The 20,322-nt window shown below is 36.7% G+C and overlaps 1 protein-coding gene across 2 annotated transcripts in view; it reads left to right on the plus strand.

Annotated features, from left to right (window-relative positions):
* KLHL13 (kelch like family member 13) overlaps nucleotides 1-20,322 on the plus strand; it is a 204,856-nt gene that overhangs the window by 73,990 nt on the left and 110,544 nt on the right. The gene's annotated exons all lie outside the window — the stretch shown is intronic.

Raw genomic sequence — 20,322 nt, forward strand, 5'->3', positions numbered from 1 at the left:
GAGAGAGAGAAAAAAATGGAGAGCAGGCATGAGTGAGTGAGCTGGGCAGATAGTAAGCAGTATATATAAGCTAGTATGAGGGAACTTTAAAAAGTTCATGGAAAAATGGAAATAAAAGATAAAAATAAAAAACAACTGTTTCTTAATATAAGCTCTACCCAAATCAAGATGCTTTTGTAAGTGTTGATACCAGCCATTTAGTCTATCTGTAAAGAACTGAGGGTCCTGGGAATTTAACCATATCAGTGATGTCTCTTTTACATTATTAAGTGAAGAAAAATGGGTGCTCTTTAAAGGGTTTTTAAGACTAGGAAACAAAAAGAAGTCAGAAAGAGCCAAATTAGTACTGTAAGAAGGGTGCTTAATGATTTCCCGTCAAAACTCTCACAAAATTGCCCTTGTTTGAGAAATGAGCAGAAGCATTGTCATGGTGAAGAATAACTTTCTGGTGAAGCTGTCTTAGGCATTTTTCTGGTAATGTTTTACTAACTTTCTCAAAACACTCTCATAATAAACAGATGATATAGTCCTTTGGCCCTTCTGAAAATCCTCAAGCAAAATGTCTTGATCATCCCAAAATAACTGTTGCTGTGACTTTTGCTTGTGACCACTCTGCTTTTGTTTTGACTGGGTTACTTCTACCTTTTCCTAGCCATTGCTTTGATTGTGCTTGTCTTCAGAATCATACTGGTAAGGCCATGTTTCATTTCATGTTACAATGCTTTGAAGAAATACTTCAGAATCTTGATCCTACTTGTTTAAAATTTTCCATTGAAAGCTCTTTTCTTGTCTGCAGCTGATCTGGGTGTAATTGTTTTGGTACCTATCAAGTGGAAAGTTTGCTCAACTTGAATTTTTCAGTCAGAGTTGTGTAAGCTGAACCAACTGAGGTATCTGTGGTGTTGGGTATCATGTCTGCTGTTACTCATTGGTCTCTTTAATTAGGGCATGAGCAAAATTAATTTTTTCCTTGCAAATTGATTTGGATCATCTGCTGCTGCGGGCTTCATCTTTAACATCACCTCATTCCTTTCTAAAATGAGTTATCCATTTGTAAACTGCTGATTTATTTGGGGGGCATTGTCCCCATAAACTTTTCATAAAGCATCAACAATTTCACCATTCTTCCACCGTAACTCTGTGAAAAATTTGATGTTTGTTCTTGCTTCAATTTTAGCAGAATTCATGTTGCTTTGATAGGGGCTCTTTTCAAACTGATGTCTTATATTTCTTAGTGCTTCAAACTAGGTCCTGTTCAGGCATGTTATAACACATTACTATGAGTTTATTTTCGTGCAAAAAAATTGAAATCCGTGCACAGTTTTTTGCAAAATACACACTTTGCATGAACTTTTTGAAGATCCCTCATGTTATTCAAATGTAAAAGTGAGATTTTAATTATTTTGAAAATGTAGTATTTGTGTTTTTCAATTCTGACGTATTTTAAAATACAGGCATGTTGTAATGTAAAGAAAATGTAGGAAAGGTTGAGGTAAGAAGGGAACATATATAAAGTCACTGTTATTTGACAGATACCATAGAGGGAGTTTTTCATAATAATCCCATTAGGGAAATATAATATGAGGGTGCCTGTTTGTTGGACTGTGTAAGTAGTTCCCCTTTATCCATGCAGGATACATTTCAAGGCTCCCAGGATGCCTGAAACTGAGGATAGTACTGAATCCAACTGCCATCAATCAGAGCATATTTCTGCTCATGTCTTCTACTCACAAATATAAACATTTTCTATCTTAACTAAGCACTTATCATGCACTGCGGTCATAACTTGCAGTTTGAGTGTGACAGCAGAACTAGCACGAGCTTCTTCTTCCTTCTCCACAATTTCACCAACAGAAGATTTCTTTCCTACAGTTGATCTTAGCAACCTCAGCATATGATTTTTTAAAATTAATTTTAAGTTCTGGGACACATGTGCAGGATGTGCATGTTTCTTACGTAGGTAAACATGTGTCCTGGTGGAGGGAGAGCATACTTTTATAAGTCAAGAACTTTGAGCCTTTCACTTAAAGGAAGCCCTTTATAGCTTCTCTTTGACATATCCAAGTCACCAGTATCACTGTTCTTGCACTGTGGGCCATTATTAAGTCAAATAAGGGTTTCGTGAACACAGGCACTGAAATATCTCAGCAGTTGATCTGATAACTGAACTGGCTACTAAGTGACTCATAGGTGGGTAGCATTTATAGCATGGATGCTGGTCAAAGAGATAATTCATGTTGTGGGTGGGGTGGAGTGAAGTAGGATAGTGCAAGATTTCGTCACCTTACTCAGAATGATACACAATTGAAAACTTATAAATTGTTTATTCCTGGAGTTTTCTACTTGATATTTTCTTTAGAATGTAGTTGACCATGGGTAACTGAAACCAGGGGAAAGTGAAACCATGCATAAGCAGGGACTACTGTGCTATCACGTGGGCTAGGGCGTAATATTCACCTTAGGAGCTATAAAATAGACTTGCTCACAGATATAGAAAATAGGGAAATCATAGCAGGGATAATATGTGGCCATGTTGGGTGAAAACAGGAGTAGATCAGGGGATGTTGAATTTATAGCTGCATGTATCAGCAGCTCCTTCTTTATTGTTGCTATGTAGTATTTCATTGTTTAAATATACAACAATTTATTCTATCTATTTTCCTGTTGATAGTCATTTAAGGTGCATCCAGCATTTGGCTGTAATGCATAAAACTGTTATTAGGATTCTTGTGTAAAACTTATTTTGGCCACATGCACTTGTTTTGTTTGTATACTGAAGTGGAATTGCTGGGACAGCGAGTAAGCTACTGTTGTTTAACATTTGTAGAAACTGCCAAATGTTTTTTGAAAACAGTTGTATCGTTTTATACTCCCACCAATAATAAGTGAGAATCTTTATTAACACTTGATATTGTTAGCTTCTTTAATTTTAGCCATTCTGTGGGTGTGTAGTACTTCCTCATTATGGTTTTCACTCTTCATTTTCCTCATGTGTAATGATATGAATAGGTTTCATATGTTTATTGGCTATTTGGATATATTTTAGAAGCATATGTTCAAGTGTTTTGGCCATTTAAAATGGGTTGTTATTTTATTTTGATTATTAGGAGTTTTTAATTCACTCTGGATATATAGGTGTTTGTACTGTGAATATTTCCTTCCAGTCCATGGCTTACCCTCACATTCTGGTATTTGTGTCTTTTGATGGGCAGTAGTTCTTTTTTAAATGAAGTTCAGTTTATCATTTTTCTTCCGTTATGCTTGGTGCTTTTTGTATCTTGCCCAAGAAATCTTTGCCCTTCCAAATTTGAGGCTTTCTTCCAAAAGTTTTACAGTTTTAGCCCTCACATTATAAATGCATTATTGGCCACAAACCAGAGAAGTGAATGTACATACTAGATTCCACATAGGATCTAAGTAATTAATAAGACCACTTTACAGAAGAAAAGTTCTTTGTACTTTTAATTCTAAGCTAATACCTTTGTAAATGGCAAGGTAACTGAATGATAACTTGAGCTAAATCTGGCATTACAGAGAGACCTAGTCTTATGGCCCCTAGTTTATAACACAATGACTTTTGATTTTCTTCTCTTGTAACCTTTCTTATAAAAAAAGCCCCCTTGAAAGAAATATAATTCTGATTCTAAGTAAAGTGATCCAGAACATAGAAAATAATGGGAAGCTGCATAATTCAAATGTCAAAACCTGAGAAAAACGTTGCTTGCATGCATGTACAAATTATGGGTCAGTTTCAAATTCTAAATACAATAAAACCAAAAACATTCAGAAATATCTGAAAGGGCTCACATCTGGAATCACAGCACTTTGGGAGGTTGAGGAGGGTGGATTATCTGAGGTAAAGAGTCCAAGACCAGCCTGGTCAACATGGTGAAACCCTGTCTGTACTAAAAATACAAAGAAAATTGGCCGGGTGTGGTGGTGCACACCTCTAATTCCAGCTATTCAGGAGGCTGAGGTGTGAGAATGGCCTGAACCTGGGAGGCGGAGGTTGCAGTGAACTGAGATCGTGCCACTGCCTTCCAGCCTGGGCGACAGAGCAAGACTCCGAAAATAAAAAAGAATATATGAAGGGAATAAACTCTTTTTGACTAAGAAAGTTTTATCCCAGCGTGAGAATGGTTTAAGATTATGAAAGTTATTCATAGAATGCATAGATGTAATGAGAACCAAAAGTGAAAATCCAAAGGTGTTTGAAAACAATTAAATGCTCATTTTAAGAATAGAAAAGATCCCTTAAAAGATTAGTGATGGAAACTTGCTCTTATAATAAGAAAAAAATATCTCTCTGAGACAATAATTCAGCATCACACTTAATGGTAATATGTAAGAGTTGTTCCTTAAGCAGCAATAAAATGAGGATGCCCGCAATCAACATAGTATTTAATATATATCTATAAATTCTGTCCAATGTCAGTAAAGAGGCATAACTAATGGAAGGAAGAAGACAAAATTACCAATTCTTAGAAGATAAATAGTGCTTGGAAAACTGGATATCCACTTGCAAAAGAATGAAACTGGATCCTTATATTACATTGTACACAAAAATAAACGCAAAATGGATTAAATACCAAAGTGTAAGACCTGAAATCATAAAGCTTCTAAAAGTAAACACAAGGGATCAGAGCTATCAGGAAGAGCTTCACAAAAAAGAGAAGAAAACACAAGGGAAACACTCCTTGATACTGGCCTTTGCAAAGATTTTTTTGGATATCACCCCAGAAGGTTAGGCAACAGAAACAAGAATAAACAAGTTGGGACAACATAAAAATCTTCTTCATGGGAAAGAAAACAATAAACAAAATGAAAAGGCAGCCTACATATTGGGAGAAAATATTTGCAAACCATGTATGTGATGAGGGTTTATATCTTTACATAACTTACATAACTCAGTAGAAAAGAAACCCACCAAGTAACACAACTTAAAAATGAGCAAAGGACCTGAATAGATATATTTTTTAAAATAATACATAGAAATGCCCAACAGGCATATAAAAAGGTGCTCAACATCACATCATCAGGGAAATGTAAATGAAAACCACAGTGAAATATCACCTTGCACCTATTAGGATGGCCATTATCAGAAAGACAAACAACAGCAAGTTTTGGAGAGGATGTAGAGAAGAGAACCCTTGCACACTGTTGGTGGGAACATAAAATGATGCAGCCATTAGGGTAAACAGTACAGAAGTTCCTCAGAAATCTAAATACAGAACTACCATATGACCCAGTAATCCCACTTCTGGGTATATATGCAAGAGTAATGGAATTAACACTTCCTTGAGATATCTGTACTTTCATGTTCATTGCAACATTATACACAATAGCCAAGATATGGAAACAACTTTCAATGGATGACTGGATAAAGAAATTGTGATACACACACACACACACACACACACACACACACACGATGGGATATTATTCAGCCTTTTAAAAAGTAGATAATGCCTAGAGAAAATTTTTACAATCTACCCATCTGAGAAAGGGCTAATATCCAGAATCTACAAAGAACTCAAACAAATTTACAAGAAAAAATCAACCAACCCCATCAAAAAGTGGGCGAAGGATATGAACAGACACTTCTCAAAAGAAGACATTTATGCAGCCAACAGACACGTGAAAAAATGCTCATCATCACTCGCCATCAGAGAAATGCAAATCAAAACCACAATGAGATACCATCTCACACCAGTTAGAGTGGTGATCATTAAAAAGTCAGGAAACAACAGGTGCTGGAGAGGATGTGGAGAAATAGGAACACTTTTACATTGTTGGTGGGACTGTAAACTGGTTCAACCATTGTGGAAGACAGTGTGGCAATTCCTCAAGGATCTAGAACTAGAATACCATTTGACCTAGCCATCCCATTACTGGGCATATACCCAAAGGATTATAAATCATGCTGCTATAAAGACACATGCACACATATGTTTATTGTGACACTATTCACAATAGCAAAGACTTGGAACCAACCCAAATGTCCATCAATGATAGACTGGATTAAGAAAATGTGGCACATATACACCGTGGAATACTATGCAACCATAAAAAAGGATGAGTTCCTGTCCTTTGTAAGGACATGGATGCAGCTGGAAACCATCATTCTGAGCAAACTATCGCAAGGACAGAAAACCAGACACCGCATGTTCTCACTCATAGGTGGGAATTGAATAATGAGAACACTTGGACACAGGGTGGGGTACATCACATATTGGGGCCTGTCGTGGGGTGGGGGGAAGGGGGAGGTATAGCATTAGGAGATATGCCTAATGTAAATGACGAGTTGATGGGTGCAGCATACCAGCATGGCACATATATACATATGTAACAAACCTGAGTGTTGTGCACTTGTACCCTAGAACTTAAAGTATAATAATAATAAAAAAGGAGATAATGCCATTTACAACAACATGGATGAATGTGGAGGACATTATGCTAAATGAAATAAGGCAGACTTCGAACAAAAAATACTGTATTTGTAAATGTCAAATAGATAGAAACACAGGGGCCGGAGTGGGAAGAAATGGGAAGAAGAAGGTCAAAGCATGCAAATGTGCAGTTAGGTAGGGTGAATAAGTCTAGATGTAATCTATGGCATGAGGACAATAGTTAATAATAATATGTTGTATTCTGAAAATTCGCTAAGAAAGTAGATTTTAGGTGTACTCACCGCACAAAAAGGCAACTGTGGAAGGTGATGGATATATTAATTTGTTTTACTGTAGTAATCATTTCACTTCGTCTATGTATACCAAAACATCATATTGTACACTTTAAATGTATGCAATAAAAATAGAAATAAATAAAAAAGTTTAGGCTTCTATATCTATGAAAGCTAAGTCTTAAAAACAACCCCGTAGTGCTGGAACTAATGAGTTATAAAAAATAGTTGGATATAAATAAAAAATTTTAAAAACAGTACCTTTTATTTGTATCAGAAATTGCCATTTAGAAGATATAATGGAAAAAAATTTATAATAGCCACAAAACATAAATATTTAGTAATAACCCCAACAAAAATGTCTAGGATTTATATTATGAATATTTAAAAATTCTACTCAGAGACAGGAAAGAAGACATTTCAAGAATGCAGTTATATCTATAAATTACCTTGGGCAGTATGGCCATTTTCACAATATTGATTCTTCCTATCCATGAGCATGGTATGTTCTTCCATTTGTTTGTGTCCTCTTTTATTTCACTGAGCAGTGGTTTGTAGTTCTCCTTGAAGAGGTCCTTTACATCCCTTGTAAGTTGGATTCCTAGGTATTTGATTCTCTTTGAAGCAATTGTGAATGGAAGTTCATTCATGATTTGGCTCTCTGTTTGTCTGTTACTGGTGTATAAGAATGCTTGTGATTTTTGCACATTAATTTTGTATCCTGAAAGTTTGCTGAAGTTGCTTATCAGCTTAAGGAGATTTTGGGCTGAGACAATGGGGTTTTCTAAATGTACAATCATGTCATCTGCAAACAGGGACAATTTGACTTCTTCTTTTCCTAACTGAATACCCTTGATTTCTTTCTCTTGCCTGATTGCCCTAGCCAGAACTTCCAACACTATGTTGAATAGGAGTGGTGAGAGAGGGCATCCCTCTCTTGTGCCAGTTTTCAAAGGGAATTTTTCCAGTTTTTGCCCATTCAGTATGATATTGGCTGTGGGTTTGTCATAAATAGCTCTTATTATTTTGAGGTACGTTCCATCAATACTGAATTTATTGAGCGTTTTTAGCATGAAGGGCTGTTGAATTTTGTCAAAGGCCTTTTCTGCATCTATTGAGATCATCATGTGGTTTTTGTCTTTGGTTCTGTTTCTATGCTGGATTACGTTTATTGATTTGCGAATGTTGAACCAGCCTTGCATCCCAGGGATGAAGCCCACTTGATCATGGTGGATAAGCTTTTTGATGTGCTGCTGGATCCGGTTTGCCAGTATTTTATTGAGGATTTTTGCATCGATGTTCATCAGGGATATGCTCTTTTTTTGTTGTGTCTCTGCTAGACATTCATACAACCAACAGACACATGAAAAAATGCTCATCATCACTGGCCATCAGAGAAATGCAAATCAAAACCACAATGAGATACCATCTCACACCAGTTAGAATGGCAATCATTAAAAAGACAGGAAACAACAGGTGCTGGAGAGGATGTGGAGAAATAGGAACACTTTTACACTGTTGGTGGGATTGTAAACTAGGTCAACCATTATGGAAAACAGTATGGCGATTCCTCAAGGATCTAGAACTAGAAGTCCCATATGACCCAGCCATCCCATTACTGGGTATATACCCAAAGGATTATAAATCATGCTGCTATAAAGACACATGCACACGTATGTTTATTGCGGCACTATTCACAATAGCAAAGACTTGGAATCAACCCAAATGTCCATCAGTGACAGACTGGATTCAGAAAATGTGGCACATATACACCATGAAATACTATGCAGCCATAAAAAAGGGTGAGTTCATGTCCTTTGTAGGGACATGGATGCAGCTGGAAACTATCATTCTCAGCAAACTATCACAAGAACAGAAAACCAAACACCGCATGTTCTCACTCATAGGTGGGAACTGAACAATGAGATCACTTGGACTCACACACCGGGGCCTATCATGGGGGGGGGGGGAGGGGGGAGGGATTGCACTGGGAGTTATACCTGATGTAAATGACAAGTTGATGGGTGCTGACAAGTTGATGGGTGCAGCACACCAACATGGCACAAGTGTACATATGTTACAAACCTGCACGTTAGGCACATGTACCCTCGAACTTAAAGTATAATAATAATAAAAAAAATGCAGTTATACATACCATGGTTCTTGATAAAAGACTAAATGCGAAGAAGAGATACATTCTTTCCAAATTATCCTATACATTCTACATAAATTTAGTAGGATATTTAAAAATTTGGCAAAGCAAATCTTCAATAAGATAATGAATATCTGAAAGAAATGTATCTCCATTATTAGTACAATGTCTGCTATGTAGTTGCTCATTAATTTACTAGATAAATGAAGAACTAGTAAAAAATCTATATTTGTTCTGTTTATGACTCATCAAATATTTATTGTGTAATTGGTAAGAACTAAACATTTTCACGTGCAAAAGTATGATGAAAAGTGATGAGTTCTTCTACTCATTGACCTTCTTCTGGGGGTGTGGTGTGGTCAGATGATAAATACATGTCATGGAGAAAATTGTTATGAAAAATTAATAAGACAGGTGGCAAGATAAAGAGTTAAGAGGGAGAGAGGTCATTGTAGAAGGGCATTAACCTCTTATCAGTCTTGCATGTGTTTAGTCTTGTAACCTACCATCCATCATATATTTTACCTTATATGAAGTTTTATTCTAGTGCTTTATGAGGTATAGGGAGAAGTCAGCCACATGTGACTTGCTTTGATGCAAACAGTGTACTTATCTGAACATCCTCATGCATAATTATGGTAGTGTCTAGGAGGACACGTTGTGGTGAGAATCACCAGTTTGTTGTAGCAGTATTTTCTGATTGCATTCCTGCATCTAATAAGCATTTCTGTAATGCTCTGACAGAGTTTCAGTCTTCTAAAAGTAGTCTTTCATAGATGAAACACAGTATAAAATATTGCCTGTTATTTCAACACAGGAGAAAGAATACCAAACACTGCACAATCATATTTTTATCATTTTAACAAATATTATTCACCATTTACTGGGTAGGGTGCTAGGGATATAGCAGTGAATGATAATACATGGTTTTCTGTGTAGTGGGGAATACACACAAATAATTGTGTTTCTTAAGTGCTGTTGAAAGGACGTATGGGGTGCTACTGAATGTGTATAACACATATATGTACCTGGTCTTGTGGGGGCGGGGGGGTCAGGGCAGGCTTTATGCCTTTCCTTTACTTCTCTCCATCTCCACTCCACTACCACCATCTTAGTTCAAGCTACTCTCATCTTTTGTCTGACATCCTGCAATAACCAATGGGTTAGTTCATTTTTCTCTGGGTTCTAATTAGAGTTCTCTTTTCAGAATTCAAATCTAGCCATGTTGCCTTTTCACTTTCAAATTATTCTATAGCTGTATCTTAATTTTAGGATAACATCCAGTGTTAACCTCACATTGCAGTACTATGCATGAAGACATGAAAAAGCATGATGCATTCACAGAGCTATAATCAAAATCAGATGATTATTAATTGTAATGATAAGGAGCAAAGTAAGAAAAGGCTGGAGATGAGTTAGGAGAGGGAGGTATGGACCAAGTTAAGAAGCATTTTATGTTTATGTTTATGCTAAGGAGTATACATCCTTCACAGACTGCAGAGATCTACTGAAACTTACAAACGAAAGAGTGATGTGATCTGCCTTATACTGCTAGAAAGATTACTTTGGTGGCTGTGTGGATTATTTGGGGAAGGAGGATGGGAAAATTAGGAGACCAGTAGTAGTAGTCAAAGAAAGAAATGAAGAGTCTGAACAAAGGTGATGGCAGTGGGAATGAATGAAAGGGAATGCATTCATGAAATACTTAGGGATAAATTTTACAATGTTTGGCAACCAACTGGATTCTTCGCACTCTAGTCAGAATGATCCTTTAAAATTGTTAATCTGATAATGTCATCTAGACTATCCTTTCCTGTTTATGACTATTAAAATCCTACTTGTTCCGCAAGACCCATATTGAATTCCATACCCTGCATAAAGTCTCATCTGATCAATCCAATCACATGATCAGGAGAGCTTCTTGCCTCTGAACTGCTTTACCACTGCAATGAATTTTATCATGTTTGGTTCTGCATTGAAGTAATTTGAGCCTTTATTTGGTTATGCCTAAGGGAGCCCTTTCAGAGAGTGACTGGCTGCATCTAATGTATTTTTATATCCTGTATTGTACATAATGCAGGATTTTGCACCAATAAGCTTTCAGTAAATACCTGTAGAAGTTGTAGCATTTTTCAACAATTACTGGCTGGTGATTTTATTCAGTAAAATGGTTAGTTTTCTTTTGTTTCCCACAGTTAACTCTTACTTATAGTTAAGTAATTTAATATTAAGTGACAATCTTTAAAACTGTAAAATAGGCTAATTGAATTTAGTATAGATTCTAGGAATAAGCCCAGACTTTTGTACTGACATAATGTATAATCATGTCTTCATGGTGTAGAATGTCAAGGGAATACAGGACTGGGAATCAGGTCATTTCATGTTTAAAAATATTTAGCCTTTACTATTTGTCAAACAGCGTCCTCATCTGTAAAATGTAAGAATTGGAAGATGGAAGTCTTCCTTTTGTTTTAAAAGTCTAAAATTATATTTTTAAGCCTAAGCACATAGTACATTACCATAATGTATGTAAAGAAACACATATGTGATTAACTTCATATAAAACAAATTTAACAAGGTGATCAGCCATTGGAGATAAGTCCTTTTATTAATTTATCATAATTTCATTTTCTCACTTTCAATGAAGGTATTTGTTCTGTGTTTTTTGAAGATTAAAAACTTGTGAGGGTTTTATCGTCAGTGAAATAAGCGTGGCAATAATTGTAAGCCAAATCTTTGGCTAGAAGACCTAGCCAATAAAAATAATAAGAGGGTAACACATGAAATTCTGAGACCAGTTACTTTTTATACATTGGAATTATTTTGGTTTAGAAATTCTGTAGGTTTTGGTTATCCATTATTATTGTCATAAGATCTTATGGTAGACGCACATGAAATTTATCACCATATTTGTTCCTATAACTGAAGAGTTGCGTGCTTTCATACAAAGGATATGAACTTGTTAGTAATGTTGCATGTTTTATATATTTGGAGGAATTTTCCAGGTCATAGAAAGTGTATCTGTTCTTGGGGAGAATAATTGCTACTCCAGTTTCTCTTCTTGAGTGTTGCTGTTCATATTTACATTCTTCCTGTGCAATCTCATCTACCGCAATTATTTCAGTCCTTGCCTACATACTGAAGACCTTTCATTTATAGCTCGAGTCTAAATTTTTTCTGAGTCCCAGACTAAAAGTTGTTTGTTTTCTCCCTCCACCATTTTTTGTTTGTTTGGACTCTACAAGTAATACATATTTATTATAGGTAAATAATTACAATAAATATGTATTTATATATTTATAACTTTATAAATATATAAAGTTGTTTATATATTAAATATATAATAATTATTTATCTATAATAAATATGTATTATTATAGTACATTATATTATAGATTATATTATTATAATACATATTTATTATAGAACACTTAGAAAAATGGAAAATTATATATATGCTGGGTAAATAATCACATAAGATAACCTCTATTAACAGCTTGATGTATTTTCACTCTAGTCTTCCGGTACGTTTTTAAATGTAACTAAGGTTTTACTTATTGAATGTGATCTGGTTATAGTAGTGTGGTTAAGGGTGAAGCTCTGAAGTCTGCCAAATATAGATTTCATTTGAACTCTGCTACTTACTAGCTGTGTGAAATTTGGAAAGTGCCTTAACTCCTATGAGTCTATTTCCTCATCTATAAAATAAAGTAATATCACTGTATGGGATTGTTCTGTGGATTAAATAAAATGTTTGTAAGATAGTTAAGTTCCTGGCATATGGTAAATACTCGGTAAATGGAAGTGCTTACTGTTTTGTTATACTATATATCATGTCTGTACCTTCCTGTTTTTCTTATTAGATTTTGAATATTTTGATGTCAATAAAAACTTGTAGTTATAATAGCTGGATGATATAAGCCATTCTGTGGTACAAACCATGTCTTGATATTAGATATTTAGGCTGATTCCATTTTGGGGGTATTAGTTGTAGTAGTGCCTTCCATATCTGTTATAATTTATCTGTTTTCCTTCTATTTATTGTTTTTTGCTCTATACTGTGTCAAATCCTCTCTTTACTCCCTTTAATGTACATTTTGTTTATCACATTGGTTTAGTTTCCTTTAATTTCCTTGACCAACATAATTTATATCTTTCCTCATCTTGTCTTACTTGGCTTTGTCTTCCTGGCTCATAGAAGTCATGTTTCTGTATTCAATAAGAAATAGTGTTTTTCAATGTATTTCCATTACTGCTTTCCATGCTAGTTGTTTTTGTTTTTGTCTGTTCATTCTCAAAGGAAGAAGGATTCCCTGAAAGGCCTTTGTACTGTTGTTTAAAATGTTTTTTGTTCATGGTCTTTATGTGGCTGACTCTTGTTGTCTAGATCTTTACTTAAATATCTTCTCCTCTGAGAGGTTTCCTTTGACCATCCAATCTAAAGTGGCCACCTGTATACTGGCTACTGTCACACCATCCCAATTTAATTCTCTGCATAAAACTCATCCCTTCAACTATTAGATATTTTCCTTCTTTATTTATTTTCTATCCCCTTTCACTGGAATAGAAGCTCCAAGAGGCCAGGCATCTTGTTCGACTCGTTTACTGCTTTAATCTCAGCACCTGCAACCATTGCTTACACACGTGAGTTGCTCAATAAATATTTGCTGAATGAATGAATAAAGGAATTGACCATTTCCCCTCTGTCTATGCTCTTGTGTACTAATCCCACCCTTTTCTCTTTTATCCATGAGTCAATACTAATAGAAATAAACAATTGAATAAATAAGTAGGGTAGAAGAGACAAGTCTTCCTTACAGAAGAATTCCATATTTTATTTGTGAATGTTTGTTTGTATATATATCTTCTTTTTTTTTTACAAGATAAGATGGTTTTAATAGTTTAATCTTTCATGTTATAGTTAATGATTTTATTCAAGCTTGATCATCAATAATATAATCATTCATGTACATCTAAAATGAAAGCATTTTCCATTTAATTTAATTAGTCCATATAAATCTACACATACAGAGTTCTGATTATGGCATAAACACACATACATGGACAAACAGTACACTTTGTAATTATGGATACACACTTACATACAGCAATACATTCTCTTTAGAGTTGAAGAGACCATGAAGAAAGATTGAAGAACCATAAGTCAAAAAATTACAACAATATGAGGATTTTATATATCTTCTTTATATGCTGGAACTTTCCACTGGGTGTTAATGATTCACTTACAAAGAAAAGAATGTGGAATGGAAAAGAAGTGTAACTTTATAGTGAAGAAATCTGACAAATACTACCAGCAGTAGACTAGACAGAATAGGCCCCCCAGGATGTCCACATTTTAATCCCCAGAACCTGTGACTATGACACTGTTCATGGCAAAATGGACTTGCAGATGTGATTAAGTTAAGGTCTTTGAGATGAGGAGATTATCCTGGATCATTCAGGCAGGCCCATTGCAATCACAAGGGTCCTTATAAAAGGGACACAGGTGCGAGTCAGAAAAGGGAGATGTGATGATGGATCCAGAGGTTGGAGTGATGCTCTTTGAAGATATAGGAAGGTGCCACAAGCCAAGAATGCAGGTAGCCTCTAGAATCTGGAAAACAAAAACAGTAAGAAAACCATCTCTCCCCTGAAGCTTTGCTAGTACTTAATTTTTGACTTCTAACCTCCAGAGCTGTAAGGTAATCAATTGGGGTTGTTTAAAGCCACTGTTTGTGATCATTTGTCACAGTGGAAATAAGTTAATGTGCCCCATTTTCAGAGTCTGGCACAATGGCTTCCTAATATATACCAGGAGCTGTAATTTCTGACTTGATATAAGCACAAAGAGGAATTGATGGTGGTGGTGGTCAGAAAGGGCCACACAGTAAAAGGTACTAGAACTCTGGCTGCTTTAAAAAGCAACAACATTGCCAGGTCTCAGTTTCAGTGCTGGCACTGGTTTTCCTGACTCTGTCTTCAAGATATATACTTTTTATTATACATTATGTTCTAGGGTACACGTGCACAACGTGCAGGTTTGTTACATATGTATACATGTGCCATGTTGGTGTGCTGCACCCATTAACTCAACAGTAAGTTGGGCAAGGCAGGATCAGAAGAAACTAGCTATTTGTTATTTAAAATTGAATATTCAAGTATTTATATCTTTCTTATCCAATTGTATAATTTATGCTCATTGAGAATTATTTGGAAAAATTATAAGAAAGTGTAATCCCACTGCACTGAAAGCGCTGTTAATATTTTAGATCTCATAAATACAAATGTTTATTCAACACAAAGATTCCCCAGTATTGTAAACATGGCATATCCAATGTCCAATCCCATGTAATCTTAGCCCTGAGTACCTGCCTTCTCATCTATAGTCTTGGTCTTGTTTGATGACACCACCATTCACTCAGGTGCCTGACTCAGAAACTGGGGCATCATCCTGGACTCTTTCTCATCCTTCACATTCAGTTAGTCACTAAGTCCACTTCTCCTTCCCAATTATTTCTCCAATTCACTCCCCCTGCTGCTTTATCCTTATTATCACTTCCTTAGTTTTGGCCCACATAATTTGTCAGATAGATCATTAAAATATCCTTCTAATCTGTTTTTTTTTCTTCTAGTCTTAGCCCTCCCCTTCTCCCCTGACAGTTTCTTTCTCTCTTTGCAGCTATAATGATCTTTCTGAAATGTAAATATGGTCATATTGTTTTCTTGTTTAGATTTCTTCAGTGGCTGCCAGTGTGGCAAGGTCTCTTATGTGGCTCCTCTCTACCTCACCAGGCTTTTCTCCTGTGCAGAGCATGTACTGCAGCCTTCCCCAACATTGGAAGGTGACACGTTCCCTCATATTGCCACCCTTCTTTCTGGAATGCTTTCTCTCATATGTTGGGCCTAACCCACTCCTGTTTATCCTTCAGGGCCTCTCTGTGAAACTTTCACTGAAATAGATCCCATGCCACTTCCAAGCAGAATTAGGTGTCCTTTTCTTATTTATTTATGTATTTATGTATTTATTTATTTATTTATTTATTTTGAGACAGCGTCTCACTTTGTCACCCAGGCTGGAGTATAGTGGTGCAATCATGGCTCACTGCAGCCTTGACTTCCCAGGCCCAAGTGATTATCCCACTTCAGCCTCCTGAGTAGCTGGGACAACAGGCATGTGCTACCATGCCTGACTAATTTTTGTATTTTTTTTTGGAAATGGGGTTTTGCCATGTTGCCCAGGCTGGTCTTCAACTCCTGGGCTCAAGTGATTCACACACCTCAGCCTCCCAAAGTACTGGGATTACAGGCGTGAGCCACCACATGTGGCCAAGTATCCCTTTCTAATGGCTCCCATAGCATTGACTCTTACATTTTGGTGTTGGCAGGGGGGATTGAAGTCCCAGTACTCATAGTAGTTGTATTGGCAAGAATCATTATAATAGCTAACACTTAAATAGCATTACTTTGTACTAGGTACAAAACCTTTATGCATATTAATTTATGTTATTCTCATAATAACCTTATGAAGTAGACACTCATCATTATTATTCCCATTTCACAAACAAGGACTTTGAGGCAGAGAGAGATTAAGTAAATTGTCTCAGGTTGCACAGTAAATAAACATGGATCCAGGGTTCAAATGCAGGAAGTCTAGCTCCAGAGTCTTTGCATTTAGCTATATTCCAGTCTTTTTCCTTCCCTGGAATGCAAACTCCCTGAGGACAAGGGTTTTGCCTGTCCTGTATCACCTCTCCTGTGTCTCATTACCTAAAACTAATTCATGGTAGTAATAAATACTTCTCATGATGATCTTTTTAGAGAGGCCAGGAAGTGAATGTAGAGGAATGTGTCCTCCTGTCTCTTCCAGGCAGAATTAGGTGTCCTTTTCTTACAGCTCCCATAGTATTAGATCTTATTTCTGTGGTGTCTGTAGTAGATATTACAGTTCCAATACTAGTAGTACATTGGTTGTATTGGCAAGAGTCATTCTAATAGGCACCCATGGCGTTTACCCTAAGGCCAAGCTAGTTCTGCTTATTTTGGGTGTGCATACATTTACACTGATAGGTTAAGTACTATTAATGAGTTGGAAGCCTGGGAGTTGACAAAAGAAATTTTTTCTTTTAACAAATTTTCACTTCCCTCCCTTTTCAGTCTTTTATTTTTTCCCCTTTTCATCTTCCCAGCAAATGCAGTTACAAGGTGATCGTTAGAAAGATTATGTAAAATTTTCAAAGGCTCCTGAACAACAGTTGTGTAATGTTCTATTTTGGGTTACATGTGACCAGGAATATGGACCCATGAAATAATTCAGAGCCTTAATGTGGATGCTTTTAAAAATATATAGCCAGAGGACAAAGTTTTCCTTTGTCTTTCTGGTTATCAGTGCTGTGTGATATTTTGACCCCTTCTCTCCATTCGGCACTTGGTTTTCTTTGTAACATTGCTTTGTTTCAGATTAAAATGAAAAGAAAAAGATTAATACCTTTTTTTCCTTGGAAGATCTACCTTTTCATTGGGTTATAGTTTCCGTGCCTGTCTTTGGGACTTATTAATAGCTATGGCAATTTAAAGGCTTTGTGATCCACAGATAGGCCTACTATGATTCTCTTCTAAGAGTCCTTAATCCACCATTGAGAGAAGGGCAATGTGTCCTCCTCCCTTCCTGAGGCCCTCTGTATCCATGGTGTGTTATGAAATGCATGGTCCTGAAGGTAAAGATGTTTTCCTATATCAGCACAGCATGGCATAGCTGACATAGATATGAGCTATAGGTAGCTAGAATAAAATCCTCTGGTGATCTTTGCAATCTGTTTTAGGGGAAACAAGTAACAGAAGCAGCAGAGTGAATCCAAATTAAATTTAATGTTGTTTTTGACAGGAAGAGCTGTGCCTAGATGTAGACAGTGTCATTTCTTTTTCCCTGGCACATTATTAAAAATACTAATATATAACTTTGCCCAAATTTGGCTGAGATCAGCCATTTTCCAGGGCTGGCAGGTCTCTCTCTCTCTCTCTCTCTTTTTGACAGGGTCTCCTTCTGTTGCCCAGGCTGTAGTGCAGTGGCTCAAGTGATTCTCCCACCTCAGCCTCCTGAATAGCTGGGACTACGGGTGCACACCACCATACCTGACTAATTTTTTCTATGTTGTAGAGATGGGGTCTCACTATGTTCACCAGGCTGGCTTAGAATTCCTGGCCCACAAGCGATCCTCCCACCTGGGCCGCCCAAAGTGCTGGGCTTATAGACATGAGCCACTTCACCTGGCTGACTCCTACTTCTGACTTCTCAAACTTGGGAGGCTACTCAAATCAGTGGGAGGTCACCTAGAACACTCTTTTCTCCCTAGATTCCCTGAAGCAGTGCTAAGTCTAATAAGGCCTCTAGGGAGCGATAATTATTTGGTCTCCAGCCCCAAGTGCCTGCCCCTCAATGTTACATTTATCCTTTACCTATGTGATATGAAGGGGAAAGTATATTAATATTAGCTTTCAACCCTATACTCCTTCCCCTTTCCCTTTAAGGGTAGTTTATTTACCTGATTGACCTTTCTGTTGTAAAGGCAGAATGTGATACTGAGTGTGGAGTTTGAAAACCACTGTTTTCTGGTCTTGACTCTGCCAACTTAATAGTGGTACCAGTTTCTTTCTTATTCCTGTTTTCAGAACAGAAATACTTTCTCCTGTCTTGAAAATTAATGAGATGATATGCTTGAATCACTATGTTCTCCCTGAAAGGTGGACCCTGAATAAATTCAAGCTGATTTTTTTGAAAGGAGCTGAAAGCAGAGTTAAGGCTATTTGGTTTTCTAAGAATAACTGTGGCTCCACAAATAACATACTACACTTTTTTAGGTAGGAAAAGATTGTAGAGATAGTGTTAACCCTCTCAAATGTAAAATGACAGGGAATCTGATATTCAAAGGTGAGATCATTTGTCCAAGTTCACATAGCAAGGGAAAGGGCCAAGACATGAGTACCCAGAGGTTTGGTGTTTGTTTGTTTGTTTGTTTTTTGGCACAGTTAAGAGTTATTTTTGCCTCAGAAATCTGCATTTCACATATTTAATGCAAAATGAAGCCCTTCTTTGGTAAAATGTATTCTGTTAGACTTTCACTATTGTACAGTCCATGCGATGAGCTTAGTATTTATAGTTAAATTAGTATAGCCTTTACCACTCTTTTTATATGTAAAATACTTTCCCTCTTATCTAAATAGTTCCAGTAGTTTCTTTTCTGTGGGTTGGATAGAAAGTAAGTATTGGAAAGGATCCTTTCCTTACTCCTTATACGAAGATTAATTCAAGATGGATTAGAGACTTAAATGTTAGACCTAATACCATAAAAACCCTAGAAGAAAATCTAGGTAGTACCATTCAGGACATAGGCACGGGCAAGGACTTCATGTCTAAAACACCAAAAGCAACGGCAGCAAAAGCCAAAATTGACAAATGGGATCTCATTAAACTAAAGAGCTTCTGCACAGCAAAAGAAACTACCATCAGAGTGAACAGGCAACCTACAGAATGGGAGAAAATTTTTGCAATCTACTCATCTGACAAAGGGCTAATATCCAGAATCTACAAAGAACTCAAACAAATATACAAGAAAAAAACAAACAACCCCATCAAAAAGTGGGCAAAGGATATGAACAGACATTTCTCAAAAGAAGACATTCATACAGCCAACAGACACATGAAAAAATGCTCATCATCACTGGCCATCAGAGAAATGCAAATCAAAACCACAATGAGATACCATCTCACACCAGTTAGAATGGCAATCATTAAAAAATCAGGAAACAATAGGTGTTGGAGAGGATGTGGAGAAATAGGAACACTTTTACACTGTTGGTGGGATTGTAAACTAGTTCAACCATTATGGAAAACAGTATGGCGATTCCTCAAGGACCTAGAACTAGATGTACCATATGACCCAGCCATCCCACTACTGGGTATATACCCAAAGGATTATAAATTATGCTACTACAAAGACACATGCACACGTATGTTTATTGCGGCACTATTCACAATAGCAAAGACTTGGAATCAACCCAAATGTCCATCAGTGACAGACTGGATTAAGAAAATGTGGCACATATACACCATGGAATACTATGCAGCCATAAAAAAGGATGAGTTTGCGTCCTTTGTAGGGACATGGATGCAGCTGGAAACCATCATTCTTAGCAAATTATCACAAGAAGAGAAAACCAAACACCGCATGTTCTCACTCATAGGTGGGAACTGAACAATGAGCTCACTTGGACTCGGGAAGGGGAACATCACACACTGGGGCCTATCATGGGGAGGGGGGAGGGGGGAGGGATTGCATTGGGGAGTTATACCTGATATAAATGATGAATTGATGGGTGCTGACGAGTTGATGGGTGCAGCACACCAACATGGCACATGTATACATATGTAACCTGCACGTTATGCACATGTACCCTAGAACTTAAAGTATAATAAAAAAAAAAAAAAAAGAAA

The sequence above is a fragment of the Piliocolobus tephrosceles genome, chromosome 12 (assembly GCF_002776525.5).
Source record: "Piliocolobus tephrosceles isolate RC106 chromosome 12, ASM277652v3, whole genome shotgun sequence".
Lineage (NCBI taxonomy): Eukaryota > Metazoa > Chordata > Mammalia > Primates > Cercopithecidae > Piliocolobus > Piliocolobus tephrosceles.